Genomic DNA, 12,917 nt, shown 5'->3' on the forward strand with positions numbered 1-12,917 from the left:
TCTTGTTCTCTCTTGCTGCTACTATTTCATTCCTTCCTTCCCACTCCTCTCTCTTCCTCCTTGTCAATGTCACAGACTATCTCTCATTATCACTTCCACTTTCTCCCTCTCTTTATTTCGCCCCCATTGGTAGTTCCACTCTTCTCCTAGCACTCTTCTATCAATTTTCAACTATGCTCCACTGCCACTGTGTCCGTCTCTTTCTGTGACACTGCCATTGTCTCCTTTGCACCTTCTGTGCAACGACTGTCTATTATTTTCCGTCTCTTTCTTACTGCCGCTGTTCCATGGCTCGTAGCATAAAAAACACAAATATACCCGCATAAAAAACACAAATATACCCGCATGCCCAAATTTGAAAAGGGCTAAGGAAGGTAAAATGACGCAACTGGTACCTCACTTTTCAGTCAGTCTTTCAAATAGGAGCCTTTTCGTGCTCCTATAGGATCATTTTCCGGTTGGTTCTCGTCTTTTCCCTGCCACAACAGAAGATGCTATTCGTATCAAAACAACTTAAAGGTTCAGTAAATTTTTCAGAATTTACTTTCGTGAAACTGAAATAATGCTGAACTCAAATTTACATTTCAGACCGAATTTCACGCACATCAAAAAAAGGTTTTCCATCACCTCGGTTCCAAGAGTTCCGGACCTGTACAGAAAATTGGAGTAGAGATCAACATAAACATCATTTTCGCCCTTTTTATTGCTCATGAAAATCACACATTGCATGTTGTACTACCATACAAAGAGACTTTAAGAGGTGGTGGTCCAGATTGCTGCACACACCGGTACACCCAATACCGACGAGCACGTCCTCTTGCATTGATGCATGCCTGTATTCGTCGTGGCATACTATCCACAAGTTTGTCAAGGCTCTGTTGGTCCAGATTGTCATACTCCTCAACGCCGATTCGGCGTAGATCCCTCAGAGTGGTTGGTGGGTCACCTCGTCCATATGCAGTGCTTTTCAGTCCATCCCAGGCATGTTCGATAGGGTTCATGTCTGGAGAACATGCTGGCCACTCTAGTCGAGCGATGTCGTTATCCCGAAGGAAATCATTCACAAGATGTGCACGATGGGGCCGCGAATTGTCGTCTATGAAGACGAATGCCTCGCCACTATGCTGCCGATATGGTTTCACTGTCGGTCGGAAGATGGCACTGACGTATCGCACAGCTGTTACGGCGCCTCCCATGACCACCAGCGGCGCACTTCGTCCCCACATAATGCCCCCCCCCCCCCCAAATAGCAGGGAACCTCCACCTTGCTGCACTCGCTGGACAGTGTGTCTAAGGCGTTCCGCCTGACTGGGTTGCCTCCAAACACGTCTCCGATTATTGTCTGGTTGAAGGCATATGGGACATTGGTGAAAAGAAAGTCGATGCCAATCCTGAGCGGTCTATTTGGCATGTTGCTGGGCCCATCTGTACCATGCTGCATGCTGTCGTGATTGCAAATATGGACGTCGGGGATGAAGTTGTGCATCATGCAGCCTATTGCGCACAGTTTCAGTCTTAACACGACGTCCTGTGGCTGCACGAAAAGTATTATTCAACACGGTCGCGTTGCTGTCAGGATTCCTCCGAGCCGTAATCCGTAGGTAGCGGTCGGTCATCCATTGCAGTAGTAGCCCTTGGACGGGCTGAGCGAGGCATGTCATCGATAGTTCCTGTCTCCTTGTATCTCCTCCATGTCCGAACAACATCGCTTTGGTCGACTCCGAGAAGTCTGGACGCTTCCGTTTTTTGAGAGCCCTTCCTGGCACAAAGTAACAATGCGGACACGATCGAATCGCGGTATTGACCGTCTAGGCATGGTTGAACTACAGACAACACGAGCCGTGTACCTCCTTCCAGGTGGAATGACTGGAACTGATCGGCTGTCGGACCCACTCCGTCTAATAGGCGCTGCTCATGCGTGGTTGTTTACATCTTTGGGCGGGTTCAGTGACATCTCTGAATAGTCAAAGGGACTGTGCCTGTGGTACAATGTCGACAGTCAAGGTCTATCTTCAGGATTTCTGGGAACCGGGGTGATGCAAAACTTACTTTGATGTGTGTACATGATCAAAAATCACTACAACATGGGGTTCCCAGAACCATTCTGATGATGACGAAGAAGCTTAATAGCATATTTCTCTGTGCTACGTCACTTTATAAACTACGTTTTCGCCTCAGACCGGAATATACGTGCGTATTTTACTGGTACAAGTAGAGTAGATTTGAACACCTGTATTTCGGAAATGGTTAAAGATACCAAGATAATTTTCAAGATCTTTCGAGATCGTGATCCTGGGAATATATCGTGTTGTGGATTGGCAAGACAGCCAATCCTCTAGGAGGAAGCCGAAAGGCACGCGTTTAAGCTCACGCAGTCTGGCGTGAGGTCTGGAACAGGACACGGAAATGAAAATAGCCAAAAACGTACGTAGCTGCTGGAATACTTAACTTTAATCCATCGCTCTTGACGGTACATGTTTTACAGCATCAGTAGTAACTAGTAATGGCGCCTTGCTAGGTCGTAGCAAATGACGTAGCTGAATGCTATGCTAACTATCGTCTCGGCAAATGAGAACGTAATTTGTCAGTGAACCATCGCTAGCAAAGTCGGCTGTACAACTGGGGCGAGTGCTAGGAAGTCTCTCTAGACCTGCCGTGTGGCGGCGCTCGGTCTGCGATGACTGATAGTGGCGACACGCGGGTCTGACGTATACTAACGGACCGCGGCCGATTTAAAGGCTACCACCTAGCAAGTGTGGTGTCTGGCGGTGACACCACATATCGTAAAAGTTTCGCCTATCTGCTGTGCCTAGCCGTCTTTGAATGCATGGCCGTGTCTTTGGGATGTTTGTCGATAACGGATAAATATTTTTGAAAACATGAAGATGGCACCTCTAGATAAATGGCTAGAGAATATGCCGCTTAAATTTGAGCAGTTTGTTGCCGTTAGGTATTTAGATATCCGCTGCTAACGGCGAAAAAATGGTAAAAAAAGCATTTTTGGGAATCTCCCATGAACTAAGTGCCTCCATAAGCCCTTTTAGGCTCACAGTAGACGACATTTAACGCAAAAATAACAAACCGATTTGCACCTTTTGCCTAAGCTGATGGAAGTGTGTAGTACTCAAACTCTGACCCCGTACTGTAGGATATTTGCAGTGCGATGGACGATCCTTGTGTTGCGTATAAAAATTGTTCATAGCCTAAGACCTCTCCGAAACACTTGACCTACCTTTCTATCACGAATATAACGCGAGGTATGAGCCCCAGAAAAATCCCGTTTTTATTCGCGGCGTTTTGGAACTTATTGGTAGTGCTTACTGTCGCAAGTGAACCGATGTCCACAAAGTAACCATGGCTAAACTTGTTAATGAAGCAGAATGGCTGGAAATAGTAGCAATACGATGAATAAAATGCTCAAGTCGTCCAAGAGAAGCGCTAGTTAATAATTTGGCCTTTCGCAAAGCTACTGTTTGGACATGTCCCTTCGTGAAGTGTGATACTGGAAGCGTTTCAGATTTTACGACTGACTTACTGATTATATGAATGCATCGTGCCTGTTCTTTCGGACTGATTTGCCTCGATGGGTGACGAATCCACCTTTTTCATTGCGGATGCACAATTACGTCTAACCTGCGGGAATCTCGAAGTAGCGTGCATGGAGAATGTGACCATGGACTGCAGATAGATGGCACTCGGTGAGAGTGTGGGTCGACCGAGAGGCATGCTGAGATATTCCATGCAGGTGCGCTAAGTGTTTCGTCCAGATGGCGCAGTTTGAAGTCAGCTGCCTAGTAAGCAGGAGATCCCGGGTTTGAGTCCCGGTCCGCCACACATTTTCGCTAGTCGCCGCTGATCCCGCGTAATATCCCTGTACAGCTGGCGTCGCCGGCCGCGGTGGTCGTGCGGTTCTGGCGTTGCAGTCCGGAACCGCGGGACTGCTACGGTCGCAGGTTCGAATCCTGCCTCGGGCATGGATGTGTGTGATGTCCTTAGGTTAGTTAGGTTTAAGTAGTTCTACGTTCTAGGCGACTGATGACCTAAGATGTTAAGTCCCATAGTGCTCAGAGCCATTTGAACCATTTTGAACAGCTGGCGTCAATAATCCCTTTCTTTTCCTTTTCTTCCTTCCCCTCCACCTTCAGTTTGTCTGTCGTCCTCTAAAGGAACCGCCTTCGCCCACAAAGCGTCTGCAGCAACACAGCACAGTACCCCTTCAGCTGGTACGAGAGCATCAGCTTAATGGCAGATGGGAAGGGTGCCATTAGGAGTATAACCCTCGGTAATCCGATTACTGCATCTAGGTGTATGCCGGCTCTCGTGCAGAGGTCCATTGATTGGCTCCGAAGCTGTAATAAATGGTGTTCTCACCAGTGTAGACCCAAGCCGCATATTACCTGGGAATAACAATCTAAATGCTGTGTTGCCAAAGGTATTGATAAAAACAGACACCGAAAACTATTTTGTCCTTGATTGTTAGACATCCCAGTTAAGAATTATGACGCTGAGAAAGAAAGACTGCAATGAGATACCATTTCGACCAATAAAGGATTTATTTTGCAGATGAGCTGCCAACTTTGTCTTGAGACGACAGCACATTTTTTTTTTTTGTCGAAAATACATATTGCTTCTTTTGTACTAGACGGCGTTTAGTACGAAACAGACATGAAGCTTGTGAAGTCATACGTACGGAAATAGTGCCTTTCCTCAAATAATGGCAAGTACGGGAAACCTTATGCACACTATGTTCTTTTACGAGGCGGAAGGGGGGTAATACGGCACTCGGATGGCGAGCAGGTCTAAGCCGTATTTGAATGACGTCTCAGAGGTCTTCTGTAACAATAATTTTTATCACTTTGTTCAGTTTCCACAACATCCACTTTCAGACATATGTATTTCATTTTCCCATTAAAACTGGTCAATTTAACAGAAATGACAATGAAAGCAACAGTGTGTAAAGTAAGAATACAGCAAGAACTGTCTGGTGAATTCCAAGTACGGAGGGAGCTACGAAAGGGAGATATGATCTCTACAATGCTATTTAATTTAGTTTCAGAAAAGGTGATGCGGCAAATGCCGATAAACCCAGGAGGAACAATATTTAATCGACAAGTTCAAGTGGTAGCATATGCGGATGACGTAGCATTAATGGCAAGAAATGTAAAGGCACTAAAGGGGAACTACGATGCGTTAGAGGTAAGTTTAGAAGTAAACATAAACACAACAAAGTATATGGTGAAGGGGGAGCCCAATATAAACAGACAAAAAATTTCAATAGTAATGAATGGGAAAGAATATGAAAGAGTGAAAGCATTTAAATATTTAGGTTCTGTAATAACGGATGACAATAAAGTAGCAGTAGAAGTTCAAGAAATGGTAGCGAGTGGAAATCGTTGCCATTTTGCCTTGCAGAATGTATTTAATTCCAGGAATAAATGATGAGTAACTGACAACCTCAGCTGCCGACAGGTATTGTTGTTATACCTCGATGTGGACAGCTGAAAATGTGTGCCCCGACCGGGACTCGAACCCGGGATCTCCTGCTTACAGGGCAGACGCTCTATCCATCTGAGCCACCGAGGACACAGATGAATAGCGCGACTGCAGGGACTTATCCCTTGCACGCCTCCCGTGAGACTCACATTCCCAACTGTCCACAATTCTACATATGTATTGTACCTTATAGACATTTGCCCATCCACTCATTACTCGCGCACGCGTTGGCGATTCCCGTAAGAGTTTGGGCAACCTGTGCGCATTCGCACAGACAAAGGTCAATGGCTGGGTAGCCTTTATCTATATATACGAAGACACGGGAGGCGTGCAAGGGATAAGTCCCTGCAGTCGCGCTGTTCATCTGTGTCCTCGGTGGCTCAGATGGATAGAGCGTCTGCCATGTAAGCAGGAGATCCCGGGTTCGAGTCCCGGTCGGGGCACACATTTTCAGCTGTCCACATCGAGGTATAACAACAACACCTGTCGGCAGCTGAGGTTGTCAGTTACTCATCATTTATTTCAGAGAAAAGCTGCACGGTCATCAACAGTATCTGTTCTTTCGAGAACAAGTTACTGTCTTCGTATATAATTCCAGGAATGTTAGCAGGAATACCAAAATCAAAATATACACGACCATATTAAGACGTATAGGAATATATGGATCAGAAGGCTGGGTATTGACATTAAGGGAGGAGAACTGCTTATTGAGATGGGAAAGAAAGATACGGAGAAGGATTTTTGGAGCAGTGAGAGCGGAAGATGGTTGGAGAGTAAGGACAGATGTAGAACTACAAACACTTTTTGGACAGATGGATATTGTTGTTAAAATTAAGCAGGGAAGAATAAGATGGGCAGGACATATACAGAGAATACCAGAAACTCGGAGTGTCAAGAAATTTTTCATAGGATAACCTGATGGGAGAAGGAGAAGAGGTAGACCCAGGAAAAGGTGGCTGGACGATATGGAAGAAGATCTAAAGGCGATGGGAATAAGATATTGGAGAAGGAAGGCGACGGATGGAGAAGAATGGAGGCAGGTGATACAGGAGGCCAAAGTTCTTCAAGGACTTAGAGCCAAACAAGAAGAAGAAGTATTTCGTTTTCGGTTGCAGAGCAAGTGTTTTTCAGCTCGTAGGGTTCCACGACCAGTGTCGTTTTGGATAAAATAATTTTTGGTACTGGGCCGCGACACTGTAAACAACAAAAACAACTAAACTGCCAACGTTTCGACGCTCCAGAAGAGGACCGCAGTAAGTCGATCGCAATGTCAGTAATTTAGTTATTTGTGTAGTTTACAGTGACGCGGCCTATACCCAAAATTATTTTATCTAAAATGTTTTTCAATTTATTACATAGGACAATAGCGAAGCTGATATTTTGCTAATGAATATCAGACTTCACAAATATACTCTTGATATTCTGCCTGCTGCGCTTCTCCAATAACAACCTAATGTTATTCAGATGCTCTTAATGCACGCTTGTTGTGCAAGTGATGATGCATACCGGCTTAAATATGACGTGTCTTCGGTCGATAACCAACGTAATATAACTGATACATCAATTAGTCTCGATAAGTTTCGCTATTGTTCACAGTTAATCACTTTCAAACCAGACTGCTGCTCCAAAACCATTAATGAAACAAACTGTGTTAGAACATAGCTGTGGTGGGACTTAATAAAAGTGCAACTTTTCAGTTTTCTTGTCGTTTTTATAGTGTTCAGTCCTAGAAATGGTTTCAAACAGCTTACCACGACACTCAACCCTATGCAAAACCCTTTTTTAGCTGCAACCTATATCCATCTGAAGCTGCTGCCTCTAGTGAGGCCAACGTCTTTCCACAACTTTTACTCCTCTCACTTCCATTCAGTTCCAGTCTGACGATACCTTGAGGCCTCAGGATATGTCCTGTCAACTGTTCCCTTCATTTATCCAAGTTGTACCACAAATTTCGCTTTTCATCAAACCGGAGCGGGATTACTTATTCGATCTACCCTTCAAATTTTCTGCTTCCTTCTGTAGCAACACATTATGCATAGGTTGCTGTAATAAGTAAGCTAAAATCAACTAAATTAGTAATGCTTCATCAGCATAACATTTTTCAGGTGACGTTGTTATGCACTTCAGCACAACTTTACTTGTTGAAAAGTTAGAGAATTGGCTACAGCACTGTAATTGCCTGAGTCTGGGATGTGAGTCGCGTTTGGATGCGTCGGTAAGTAACATTGCTAGTAAGGACACGATTCCAGATTTGACCACTGGACACGCAGTTTTAATTATCTCCTTCCACGGATTAGACCTTATAGTCAGACGCAAGCCCTAGGGCATCTCAGACATCCTCTATGGGATTCAAATCTTAAGAGGGCCCGCATCTCGTGGTCGTGCGGTAGCGTTCTCGCTTCCCACGCCAGGGTTCCCGGGTTCGATTCCCGGCGGGGTCAGGGATTTTCTCTGCCTCGTGATAGCTGGGTGTTGTGTGCTGTCCTTAGGTTAGTTAGGTTTAAGTAGTTCTAAGTTCTAGGGGACTTATGACCACAGCAGTTGAGTCCCATAGTGCTCAGAGCCATTTGAAATCTTAAGAGCGACCAGGCCACGCCATGTGTGCATTGTCTTCCGTTTCCAAGAAAACGTCAACAACCCGTGCTGTATCAGGTCGAGCATTATCGTCCATCAATACGAAGTCTCGGCTCACAGTACCTGGCAGCTACCGCAGATGAGGTCCCAGAATATCGTCATAGCAGTTAAACCTTGCCGATCCACCCGTACAATTTCGTGAAGTAGGGCTCGAGTGGCAAATATAATCCCTGCCCACACCATTAGGGATCCACCTCGATATCGGTCTCTTTCTACAATGCTTGGGTTCCGGAATCGCGTTCCACATTCCCTCCAGGTGCGAATCCATCGAGAATCACTCTCCAGACTAAATCTAGACTCATCTGTGAAAACAACATCGGCTCACTCTTCGACCGACCAGGTGGCATGTTGATAACTCCAATCTAGACGTTCCCTTTTGTGAAGACATGCCAGAGGTAAACAGACAGCAATAAAGGCCACTCTACTGAAGCCTTCTGTACACCGTTTGCCTCGATACAACACGTCCAGTGGATGCTGCGAGCTCACTTGTCAGTTGCTGTGGAGTACTAAGGCGGTACTGTCGTGCCCTAACAGCCAAATAACGGTCCTCTCTTCTGAAGTCACACGTGGTCGGCTCTGCCCTGGTCTTCGGAATACAGTTTCGGTCTCTGTACAGACCGAGAAACAACATAATGATTCACACTAAGCCAACGGGAAACATCAGTTTGCAACTGTCCTGCTTCCTTTGTTTCTCTGGCTCTCCACCGCAGAGAGTCTGCTAGGCATCTCTCCCTGCCATACTGCACCGTCTGCAACACTGCACACAGCGACTGTGACTGTGGGGCTACCCAGCAAACACTACCTCGTTTCATAGGTGCCATGACGTCATTGTTGGAATGGTTGTCCATTGACCGGAGTGACATCTTCCAGAAGAAGATCGCATGGACTTCTGGTTGACAATTTGTATGATTATATCGTGAACTAGACACAGGACGGGAAAATAGCGGCTTGTTGTTTTAATTTTGGACACCAGTGTATTTTCTGTCAATTTATCAACATGATACTTACATTTCATTCAATTCTCTTCTATCTTGTCATTAAATGAAAAGATTTTTAAATCTGATTTTATAGTTTCATTCCTTTTTTATCCATTTTATTACAGCCCCTTACATATCTCCTGAACTTCATCTCTGCTGCGTCTATACGTGGTTCTCCTTCTTTTGTTACTGTCCATGATTTGGATCCATATACAGGAGTAGCTACAGCCATAACTTAATAGAATTTCAGTTGTGTTTCCTTTCTTTTTTTTTTCTACCAGGAATTCTTCCAATTCTTCCGCAGATACCTTGATATTTATCAAACTTCTTCTCAATGTCTTTGTCACAGTTCAAACTAGCCTCACATCCTAGATAACTGAAGTGGGATACTTATTCTAAAATTTTCTCATTTATTATTATTTTCGATCTGACCTGATTCTTTCATTTGAAATCCATATTTGCAGATATAGTTAAGTTGAAACACATCGCGTTTTGGCTTAATCTATGTATTGTTCCTTGTTAATTATCTTCTGTTTCCAGTGTAATTATTCAGTCAGTAGCATATATCAGAGTATTGAATGGTATGCTAGATTCTGTGAAATCTAAATGTATTTCATCTTTCCTCTTCATAACTAGATTGTCGACATATAAATTAAACAAAGTGAAGGATAGATTGTAACCTTCAAACAACTTACGAGGATTCAGCTGGGTAATATTTACAGCAACCGGCGGGAGTACACCCCGCCGCTTTTAAGGCACAAACTGTAACGGACAGGCGATGTACAGCCAAATATAAAACCTTGGTTCTTGGACTAATTTCGGAAATATAACACACACACACACACACACACACACACACACACACACACACACACTGAACACTAGTGCCACCAAAGATAACCAAAGTCAGAGCTATCGATAGTGAAAGACTACAAACTAGCAAGTGAGGTAACAATGACTCTGTCCCTCGCTTTTTTGACAGGGGAGATAGCAGGATTCCAAGCAGAGTTTAAACTAGAACCTCCATCCCTGTTCATAAGGTAGCTCGCTAATTTAATCTGAACAGTCTCCTTAATAACACTGTCCCAATAGCTGGACGTGCATGCCAATATCTCGGTCCTGTTATATAACATAGGATGACGAGGATCCAAACGCTTGCCAGTTCGTAGTCTTTCACTACGGATACCTCTGACTTTGATCATCTTTTGTGGCACTAGTGTTCGGTGTGTGTGTTATCTTTCCCGAATTACTCCAAGAACCGAGGTTTCAAATTTGCCTGAACATCGCCTGTCCGTAGCAGCTTGTGGTTTGAAAATGGCGGGGTGTATTCCCGCTGTAAATATTACCTGACTGAATTCCAGTATGTTGTTTGAAAACTGTATACGCCAAGAGAAACTGAGGTTTCAGATTGCAACCTTGTCGAACACCTTGATTAATTAAAATTTTATCTAAAATTTTCGAAACTGAACTTGCAACTATTTTTGTATTTACATGTAGATTCTTTATGGGATTAGTAAGGCGTTTGAGAAAATATGTCATTTACAACAATTCCCACAAAAGGGGTCGTTTTCCTTATCAAGGGCTTTCTCATAATCAATAAATGCTAAACACGTTTCTAAGCCGATATAAAATTTATGGAAAAATTCTTAATCAACGGTTACAAATTATCGTTGATGCAATAATCTCAGAAAAATAATCAGGCTTCAGAAAAAGATATTCGCTTAATGATAATGTATTTGTAATAAAACAAATTATACAATTTTAATTTGTGAGGAGTTCTTAAAACCGTGCGCACTCCGCTGCAGAAATCAGTGCAACACTTCTTCAAATTACGCTTTCCATATCAAAATTCTTATCGCGAGTATTGTATTTGGACGCAATAACTAAGTAGATTCATTTCTTTCTTCCATGAAAGTGGAATGTGCGGAGACCTCAGATGATCACCATTGACGAAAGATAATTTTTTCCGTTTCCTGTAGTTACAGGAGTATTACACTGCTTGACAATTGCTAAGGAACAACTAACAATTGTTAAGGAACAACTGCCAGTTGCTAAGAAACCACTGAAAAATGCTAAAGAACAACCGCCAAATGAAAGTAAAACTAAATTTAGAGGGAGGAACGCGTTTTTAACCGCAACGAAGCCTGTGCATGAACGCTGTATATGCATCCAACTGTTCATGCAATACAGTGTTTGACGAAGGTTGTTGGGGAAACGACTGGTGCAACATTTCGTATGATACGGCAACATGTCTGCAAGACAGTATTTCAGTGCTTACGATCGTGGACGAGCAGCTGGACAGCTCAAAGCCAGTCGAAAGTGTCACGACTGTGGCCACAATAACGGCTGTGTCGAAAAGTGTCATCTTGCCATTAAACAGGTCACTGAAGGCGGAAATGCTGAGCGAAATAATTCCGGTCGTCGTAGACGGACCACCATACTGCAAAAGAATCGGAACGTACGTCCAGTGGTCAAAAGGAACAGACATCCCACTCCTAAACAGATCGCTGCAGACCTTGCAACCACTACCGGTGCGCATGTCTCTGCCAGAACCATTCAGATGCGATTAAATGACGCTGGTTTGTATGCTCGGAAGCCTGCTAAATGCATCCCACTTCAACCACGCACTCGTCGATAAAGAGTTCGTTGGAGCAGGTAGCAAGCTTTTGAATACATTATGGGCACAACAGTGATCAATGTTTTACTAATAATTACTATTAAAAACAGTCTTGATCACAATTTATTTTACTAGGTGACCGGTTTCAACCACTACTGTGGTCATCTTCAGACCATTGAGTAGGAGCCTCTATGTGTTGAAGAATCACTACTGATTCTTCAACACATAGAGGCTCCTACTCAATGGTCTGAAGATGACCACAGTAGTGGTTGAAACCGGTCACCTAGTAAAATAAATTGTGATCAAGACTGTTTTTTAATAGTAATTATTAGGTAGCAAGCTGGTTGGGGTGAGCAACAATGGACCAGAGTATATTTGTCGACGTATTCTGCTTCACTGTGGCAAGCGATTCTGGCCACCAGTTAGTGTATAAGGGGAGAGGGTAATACGTTACACACCACAGAATGTTCATGAATGTCATCGATTTGGCCCAGGCGCTGTGGTGTGGGCAAGCATTATGCGCAATGGCCGAAAACAACTGCATATCTGTGTGCGAAGTACTGTTACAGCACAACGATGTTACATGGAGATTATTCTGGATCATGTTCGTCTCTTTAGCGGTGCTTTAGGTCCCTACTTTCTGTGACTGGACGACAGTTTTCACCCACACAGAACCACTGAGTTGTCGGAAACACTGGGAAGTTAAGATATCGAACACATGGAATGGGCATGCGTATTCCCAGCTCACAGCTCCTACCGGCGGTGGTGGCCGAGCGGTTCTAGGCACTTCAGTCCGGAACCGCGCTACTGCTACGGTGGCGGGTTCGAATCCTGTCTCGGACATGGTTGTGTGTGATATCCTTAGGTTTGTTAGGTTTAAGTAGTTCTAAGTCTAGGGGACTGATGACCTCAGATGTTAAGTCCCATAGTGTTTACAAGGGAACCTCCCCATCGCATCCCCCTCAGATTTAGTTATAAGTTGGCACAGTGGATAGGCCTTGAAAAACTGAACACAGATGAATCACGAAAACAGGAAGAAGTTGTGTGGAACCATGAAAAAAATAAGCAAAATATACAAACTGAGTAAGTCCATCCGCAAGATAGGCAATGTGTAAGGGATCGGTGATCCCACGAACATAGATGCTAGTATCCGACGCCCAGGTCGATAGTAAACAGGAGTCGATTGTCGTGCGCTG

The 12,917-nt window shown here is 44.1% G+C and overlaps 1 protein-coding gene and 1 non-coding gene across 3 annotated transcripts in view; one reads left to right on the forward strand and one right to left on the reverse strand.

The window, feature by feature from the left end:
• Positions 1–12,917, forward strand: part of LOC126235920 (adenylyl cyclase 78C-like) — a 751,097-nt gene that overhangs the window by 83,441 nt on the left and 654,739 nt on the right. The gene's annotated exons all lie outside the window — the stretch shown is intronic.
• On the reverse strand, positions 5,510–5,583 carry Trnat-ugu (transfer RNA threonine (anticodon UGU)). Its single transcript has one exon. It is a non-coding gene; the product is annotated as a tRNA-Thr (tRNA).

This window comes from Schistocerca nitens, chromosome 2, assembly GCF_023898315.1.
Source record: "Schistocerca nitens isolate TAMUIC-IGC-003100 chromosome 2, iqSchNite1.1, whole genome shotgun sequence".
In the NCBI taxonomy this organism is placed as follows: Eukaryota; Metazoa; Arthropoda; class Insecta; order Orthoptera; family Acrididae; genus Schistocerca; species Schistocerca nitens.